This window comes from Trichosurus vulpecula, chromosome 5, assembly GCF_011100635.1.
Source record: "Trichosurus vulpecula isolate mTriVul1 chromosome 5, mTriVul1.pri, whole genome shotgun sequence".
Lineage (NCBI taxonomy): Eukaryota > Metazoa > Chordata > Mammalia > Diprotodontia > Phalangeridae > Trichosurus > Trichosurus vulpecula.
The window spans coordinates 125887337-125896324 of NC_050577.1; the positions used below are offsets into that span (position 1 = coordinate 125887337).

Consider the following 8988-nt stretch of genomic DNA (forward strand, 5'->3'; position numbering starts at 1 on the left):
CTTATTATCTTCAGGATCAAATATAAGATGCTATTTGACGTTCAAAGCCATTCACAACCAGGCTCCTTCCTATTTTTCCATTCTTCTTAACTTCACTTCCCTCCATATACTTTGTAATCCAGCTATACTCGCCTATTTGCTTTTTCTTGCACACAGCCCCTCTTGTCCCAAATCTGTATAATGCTTTCCCTGCCTCCCTTCTTTCTTTACCTCTCTCCCTCCCCCTCTTCCCCTTCTTTTTCCCTTCTTTCCTTCCTTTCTTCTTTTTCCCTTCCTTCCCTCTCTCTCTTTCTCCCTCCTTTCTTCCTTCCTTTCAGAGCAAGATTGTATTGTATTGTCCAATTTTTGTACTCGACAGTGTCCCTTATTCTGGTTTGATTTCCTTTGCTGGAGCACAGGGAATAGAAGAACAAGATTGCATTTCAAATTGTTCATTGATGTCTTGAGCACTAGAGCCCTCTCCCACCCCTTCCCAGTAGAGAGAAGAGAGGCATACAAAGAAATTAGGCTTAAAAATAGCCCCATCATTCTCAGCCTACTTTAACACCATTATTTCTTAATTCACAGGGAAATGGTAAACCAAAAACTCTTTTGAAGGGAACTGATTCTTAACCTCTGCCAGATATTACAATGCAGAGTTCCTTTTTTTCCTCATAAGCAAATTTCCCCCCCCCAAAATATAAAGTTGAGTATGCTAATGTTAATTTGTTAGTGACCTAAGACATCCTCATGACCTATTCATATCATTTTTCTGTTCTCCCTTGCCCACCCCATCACTAGGCTGGCCATTCAAACTGGAATTTGGTAATCATTTTCTTCCATTTCCCTTCTAGTAACTAGACAATTTTTCAGCCCCTAGAAAAATCAAATTGGCCCTTCTGTGCATCACAGAAGCAGTGATGAGAATATTAATTGTGCCTTCTTTCCTTTCTCCCTTGTGGGCTCATAGTACACAGAACAGGCTGAGGATGGCACATTCCTGTTTCTACACACAAAGAGAATTATGCTGTTCACACACTTGTTTCTGAGATATAGGAGCTCTGCTTCCCTCTCCCCCACCATCATATCTCAGTTCTTCTCTAGGCGGATTGTAGACTATGGAAATATGCTTGCCATCTTTCCCATAATCGCCTTGAAATATAATTTCATTCTTTGGGTTTGAGTCGTGACAAGGGATTTAGACGATGCCTTCAGAGTCAGCAGTGTCATGTTTTATAATGGGACCATGAAGAGGATGTGGGAGCACTGGACTTCCCTTCTCTGATTCCTGGGCAACATGAGCAACGAGAAAAGCTACATGGAAGTTACAGCCTGGGAGACAAATCCTGTTTTGTTTGCTAGGCTGCCTCAGGATAGAGGAAAGAAGGACAGAAGATATAACCCTGCCTTTTGACACGGGTCCTGGAAACCTATCAGAAAAGTATTGCAATGCAGCTTACTTAGGTGCTCAAAGAATGGAGGGCTGCGTAATCTCTCTCTGTAGTGTATTTGCTTATTTTCCATTTTACTGGGAACATACTATATATGTATGAACATGAGGATACACCTCCAATCACTAGAAGCAAACATTATGGTCAGTTTCTCTTTCACAGACTTCATGCAAACAGAGATCTTGAAAGTTGAGAGGTAGTGAAGCAATTTCATTTCTAAGTAAAGTTCCCAGGTAAGGGCCTGACCCCGTATTCTTGGGGCAATTTGACCCTGCAGGAGTTTGGAAGTCGAAACTTAGTGGGAGAGGTTTTTTGGGGGGGTTGATTATTTGTTATTTATTAAGCACCTACTATGCACCAGGTTCAGTACTAAGTATTGTGGATACAAAGAAAGGCAAAAGACAGTCCCTGATCTCAAGGAGCTTACAGTCTAATGGGGGAAACAACATGAAGGGTGTATACAGGGTCAATTGGAGAATTCTAACCATTAAATAATGACTTCAGCCAGATTACAATCCCCAGGAGTCCAGGTAGGTAGTGTCAAAGTGAAACATGCTGCAGTTGAGTCAAGAATGGAGACTCAACGGTGTGACGACTGGGCCTTCTCATGATGTGGAGATTCCAGGCAGGGGCTCGTGGATCATTGAGCTTCAAGGTGGAGTCACCTAAGGCTAGTAAGGCAGCCTCAGTGTAGGTGGGTTCCAGACAATGACTCATCCATCACTGAGTGGAGCAGCCAGAAGGGTAGAGCTAGTAGAGCCTAGTGGCCAGAAGATATTAAGGGAACTAGAGGCAAGGTCTCCAGCTTGGCTGGCTCTGTTTTGGAGAATTCATGGAAAGCTGAGGATGAGAATCTCAGGTGGTTAGTTGTGGAATGATTGCAATCCCATTGACTTTTTGTCTGAACTATGTAGCTATGGCAGCAGTGTGTGTGTGTGTGTGTGTGTGTGTGTGTGTGTTTGCTTTCAATATACACTTGACTCTTATTAAAAGCTTTTCCTGTGTGTGGGTCTCTTACACTTAAAAATAAATCTTAAATCTCAAAAACTAAAAAAGGTTTTGTTTGTTGGCAGAATGGGTTCAGATGGGAATTTAGAACTGATTTAATTCAACCTCCTTTAATAGATTAAGTAAGTTAGTGTTATTTATATAGACATTAAGGAGGCTGGGTGGGGGGAAAGAGCCAGCCCATGTCCCCTATTCCACCCCCACTCTCCATTATAGAGAAGAGGGAAGAAGGTCTCTTCTTTTAACCAATGGAGGAGGGGTGGCAATTAAGGGACAACTCAGGGTTTGCCATGTTATATTAAAATGCAAAGCCTTTGCAACCTAACCACTATGTGGCCAGAAGCAGGAAAGGCAGATCTGAATATGCTTAATGGAGGGGGTGCTACACTCATATTAATGAAAAAAAAAACCATGGAACAAAGAAAGGCCACATGAGAAGGTAGAGTAGATGCTGAGGCAAGACTCCTTGCAAAGCATCTCCCTCCCAGCCTGTCCAAGCAGCTGAGGTGCTTGCCATTGATCACTGTTTCAGGGCACCAGAAGGCAGATGTTTCCCTGTTACCTGGGAGGGGAAGCCCATTAACTTGTTATTAGCAATTAGCACCTATGCTCAAAGTAGTTGATCAATTTCCTAGCAGAAAGACTGAAGGAATAAGAAAAATGGCCTGCCACTTTTGAAACAAGGAGAGAAAATGAAAGCCTTGCCAGTGTGGGGGTGCTACCTTGAAAGCTTCACAAAGTTGCATGTCAGCCTTGCACAGGGGCCGTACTAATCTCTGTATCATTCCAATTTTAGCATATGTGCTGCCAAAGCAAACCCTGACTGTTTCGTCCTGCCGCCGGACTTTGATGACTCTAAAAGAGAGAATGAGGCTAGTGACTTTGTGCAACTTTGCTTCACTGAAATCCAATTCACACTCAAGTCAAGACATCACCCTGTGATGTCGTTGGTCCTCTTTGAAACGAAGGATAAACAACAGCTACCCTGAACCTCATGGGGTACTCTGACCACCCAGAGGCGAACATGAGACTCCCAGGAGACTGGGAGAATAAAAGCAAAGGGCTGGTCAGTGGTACAGGGTTGAGAGGATGCTGAAGAAAAACCTTCCCTAACTCACAATTTGGTCTGGGATCTGAACTGCTAAAGGTACTAACAGAAGTTTTCATTTGAACCAATTTGGGCTCAACTGCTGTGTTTGCAAAGAGAAACATGCTTTGTAGTGTATTTGTAGACATCCTGTGGTTTAGCTTGAGGGAGGCTGGGAGAGCACACAAGAAAAGTATCCTGGGCACACCTATGTAATGCTCATCAGGAAGTTCCTCTCTGTGACCCTAAAGCTGTGAGCAGCATGTAGTTCCCTGCATCCTGCTACCCAGTTTGGGCTGTCCTTCATCAGTTTCACACCAAGGGTTAGCATTACAATAACAGCTGGATCACAGCTGAGAGCAATGGTGAGTATCAATGCACAGTATTTATATCCCAAGGTGTCCATTGCCATAATATCAAGGCATTTGGAGAAATGTTTTATTTTCTCTTCCTGTGGATTTTTGCATTCATAGCACTTTGGAAATTGTGAACTGTCTAAAAAAATGTACATTTCCCTTGCATCATCTCAGTGGATTGTATTGCTGCTCAGTTGTTTCAGTTGTGTCCAACTCTTCATGACCCCATTTGGGGTTTTCTTGGCCGAGATACTGGAGTGGTTTGCCATTTCCTTCTCCAGCTCATTTCACAGATAAGGAACTAAGGCAAACAGGGTTAAGTGACTTGCCTAGAGTCACACAGCTAGTAAGTGTCTGAGGTCATGTTTGAACTCAGAAGAGGAGTCTTCCTGGCTCTAGGCTTGGCACTCTATCCACTGTGCCACCTAGCTGCCCTATCTCAGTGGATAGAAGTTACTAAAATCTTAGGTACCCATGACAGTGGTGAAGGTAAGAATTCTTTACTCCTCTTTTACAAAGAGCTAAAGTGAAAAGTTCTAATTTGTACTGCACTGTTGGAGAATGAGATTAGGAAAGAAGGCGGTCTACTTGAGTTAATTTTCAAATAAGTGAAACTGCTCTTTAAATGATAGTTGAATTGTTTTCATTCATTAGTTCATTCATTCGCTCATTCAAAATATATTTGTTGAACACTTTCCACATGTAAATATTGTTGGGAACACAATGATGAACAAGTTAAGAGGAATTACCCTTAAGGAAATAAAATTACATCATAGGCATATCCCAAACAATATCTTTAATGATTCCCACAGAATATCATATTAAGAGAACAAATGTTACAGAAGCAGATAGAATCATAGAAATAGGGCTTAGTGAAATGAAGCTAGAAGGGTGGGAGATACTTAGCCAGTGAGAGGAGAAACAGGGTCTGAGTTACTCTCAGCCTAATGACAGTCAGTAGGGTTTCTAAAATAATACTGGGGTCTAGTCAAACAGACTAAATGTCATTTTAACACTGTTATTGTGGAGGTATTCCTCAACATTTCCCTTCCTTCTCTGAGGTAGCCAAGGAATGCAGTGGGTAGAATACTGGGCCTAGAGTCAGGAAGACCTGAGTTCAAATCTGACCTTAGACACTTAGTAGCTTTGTTAACCTGGGCACGTTCTTAGCCTCGATAAAAACAGCACCTACCAGGGCAGCTAGGTGGCACTGTGAGTAGAGCATTGGCCCTGGAGTCAGGAGGACCTGAGTTCAAATTCTGCTTCAGACACTTGACACATTTACTAACTGTGTGACCTTGGGCAAGTCACTTAACCCCAATTGCCCTGCCTTCCCCCCTCAAAAAAAAACACCTACCTCTCAGGGTTGTTGTGAGGATGAAGTGAGATAACATTTATAAAGTGTTTAACACAGTGCCTAGCACACAGTAGGTGCTTATTCAATGCTTATTTCCTTCCCTTCTTTATTAGAGTATTTTGAACATAACAATATTTTCATCACAATTCAAGATAATTTTTATGAATATAAAGTATTGTCCTATGCCATAGTAGAGTGATGGTTTCTAGAAGTATATAAAACTATTGGTTCCTATATAGGCAGAATAGTGGAGAGAGTACTGTCAGTAATACGTGAGTTTAAATCCCATTTCTAATACTTCATAGTGGGTTCCCTCTGAACCTCAGTGTCCTTTTCTGCAATGATAATAATATGCATAATCCATAACTTAGACTTATTATAAGGCTGTTGTAAATAAGACAATGTATTCAATGTGTTTTGCAAACTTTAAGGCCAGACTTAAATCTTACTTATTATTAAATGTCCCAGACTTCAGGAGTATCTATGGTCTGCTGGGTTTTTTTCTTTCTTTTCATTTCTTCTTGTCATCTGACTCTTCTTGCTCTTATACATCTGTGTTTTCTAGCAGCTCCCCCACCCACTGCTGTACTGATAACCAGTTTTGTTAAATCAGCAATATTATTTTACAACCGTTGCAAGCCAATGGGTTCCTGATAAAGACTGAGAATAGTCCCATACTTGTCCTAAGCCATAAAACACATGCTTGAACTTTGTGGCATTTATTTCTCTCATTAGTCAAGAGGTCATTTTCACTTATATCTGTTATTTTAACAGCGTGACTGTGGTTGTGATATCTAGACGTTTAATTGTTTTATAAAAGTAATGTTTTTTTCTTTCTTTAGTTTCTTAAATCCTCTCTTTAGTATTACTTAATCATGGGGCTATTGAGTTCAGTTGGTTATTGTGCTGTATTAACAGCAGCAAATATGTGCATACCATTTCTTTGTAGGCCACTCAGCTTCTCATTATCCATGTTTAGTCCATACCAGTTATCTTTGGTCCCATGATGCTAGTGATGGGTTGGGGACTGAGCAAGAGAGGGTGGATGGGTCGGTGAGAATCCCTCACGACTATCATACAATTTATCATGTGTATAAAAAAACAATGGCATAACATCATAATACATTGTTCCAAAGAGAGGCAGTTGGATAGCATTCTGGACCAGGAATCAGCAAGGCCTTTGTACCACTCCTTCTGATACTTTCTCACTATGTGACCACAGGCAGGTCCCTGAAGGTCTCTGAATTTCAGTCAACTTTTTAAGACAATAAGTTATAGGTGAGTTACAATTATAACATTATTACTCTAGAATCTCCCTCAGATTTCTAGGAGATGAAACCTTTTGTTTCCCAGCAGATGTGGCATCCTCACTATTATTCTGCCCTGTGATTCTATGGAAAGATTCTCCTTTTCTAATCATCAAAGAAACTGAGCCTGAGGGGACTGTACAAGGTAGCCAGAGGATTGGTGAAAGTTGGAAATAAAACTGAGGCCTTAAACTTCAGACCATCCCTCTTCCTGTAAACCAGTGTTTCTCAGACTGCTTCTCACAGGATCCTACAGTCCCCAAAGGCCTTTTCCAAATTACGTAAGGCAAGTTTCATTTAATTAGATAATTACTCCATTATCTCTAGGTCCTGCCCTGCATAACATTAATGTTTGGGCTTCCTGGGGACAAAAAATAATGCCAAAGTATCCCATGATCTCCAATTTTGCAACTGCTGATGGAAACTAGCATCTGATTTTCTTTATTTGAGTTAGTTTATGAAGGCTAACATGTAAAGAAACAACTCTCTGGATCATTCTTTGTTAAAAAATAATAAGTTTTGCAAAAAAGATTATCTCATTTGAATCTTCTACATGTTGTTTGACATATAATAAGGGTTTAATATTTGCTTGTTGACTGTGACAGGTGTTTCATACAAGTACTGTCATTCTCATCTTAGAAACGAGGAAGGTGATGCTTAGAAAAAAAACCAAAACTGTCCTTTGTCTTCAAGTTAGTGTCAGAGGCAAGATTTGAACCCAGGTCTCTCCTGGGCTCAAGTCTATTACTCTTTTCACCAGGCCAAGTGGCATTTCCTTTTACTTTAATCAGGGATCTTGCTGTCATGGCCACTCCTTCTAAGGGTACAGATTGCAATCCGGGGGAGCCTGCTCATCCTGTGTGGCCCCTGTCCAGGTTACCTCATAAAACTGCCACAAGGGATCCATGCAATGCACTTTCTCTAGTTCAGAGGTTCCTAACCTTAAGTTTGTGACTTAAAAATACCAAGAACTATATATTACATTTATATGTATTTTTATATATTATATTTATTTATATATTTTAATTATTTTGTTTTCACTGTGCTATGTGTTCAGGGTATGAATACAAAGAGTAAAGAAAAAATCCGGGGTGGAGCCAAGATGGCGGCTGGAAATTAGGGACTAGCGTGAGCTCCCTGCCAAGTCCCTCCAAAAACCTATAAAAAATGGCTCTGAACCAATTCTAGAACTGCAGAACCCACAAAACAGCGGAGGCAAGCAGGGCTCCAGTCCAGGACAGCCTGGATGGTCTCTGGGTAAGGTCTATCCCACATGGAGCTGGGAGCTGGGATCTGGGAGCTGGGAGCGGAGCAGAGCAGAGCCCAGCGTGAGTGGCTCGGACCAACCAGACCAGGAGCTGGGCAGAAAAGGCCCTAGCGCCCTGAATCAGTGAGCTGCAGCAGTTACCAGACTTCTCAACCCACAAACACCAAAGGCAGCAGAGAAGGTTAGTGGGAAAAGCTGCAGGAGTGGAAGAAGTTCCTGGTTCGGCCACCGCCCCTGGGGCAGCGGAGGTGGGGCAGCTACAGCTGCTGTTGCTTCCAGCCCCAGGCCCACCTGGTGGGAGGAATTAAGTGGCGGATCAGAGCAGGAGTGCACAGCCTGCTGAAGATCTAAGCCCAGTCTGGGTTGGGGGTTCTTGGGGAAGGAGTAGTGCTGGTGTGGCAGAGCTGGCACACCGCCCCCAAACTTGGAACATAGAACTCTTTAGTCTATAAGCAGTCATACCCCGCTGAAAAATTCAAGGGTCAGGTTAGTTGGTTGGGAATATGGCCAGGCAGCGAAAACACACCCAGATTCAGTCTCAGACTTTGTGTTCTTTCTTTGGTGACAAAGAAGACTAAAATATCCAGCCTAAAGAAGTCAACAAAGTGCAAGAGCCTACACCAAAAGCCTCCAAGAAAAACATGAACTGGTCCCAGGCCATGGAAGAGCTCAAAAAGGATTTGGAAAAGCAAGTTAGAGAAGTAGAGGAAAAATTGGGAAGAGAAATGAGAAGGATGCAAGAAAACCATGAAAAACAAGTCAAAGACTTGCTAAAGAAGACCCAAAAAAATACTGAAAAATACACTGAAGGAAACAACACCTTAAAAAACAGACTAACTCAAATGGCAAAAGAGCTCCAAAAAGCCAATGAGGAGAAGAATGCCTTGAAAGGCAGAATTAGCCAAATGGAAAAGGAGGTCCAATGGACCATTGAAGAAAATACTACCTTAAAAATTAGAATGGAGCAAGTGGAAGCTAGTGACTTTATAAGAAATCAAGATATTATAAAACAGAACCAAAGGAATGAAAAAATGGAAGACAATGTGAAACATCTCATTGGAAAAACCACTGACCTGGAAAATAGATCCAGGAGAGAGAATTTAAAAATTATTGGACTACCTGAAAGCCATGATATCATTTTTCAAGAAATTATCAAGGAGAACTGCCCTAATATTC

General features: G+C 41.7%; 1 pseudogene; it reads right to left on the reverse strand.

The window, feature by feature from the left end:
* Window positions 1–3154: 3154 nt before the first annotated feature.
* On the reverse strand, window positions 3155–3254 carry LOC118852450 (annotated as a pseudogene).
* Window positions 3255–8988: the final 5734 nt, after the last annotated feature.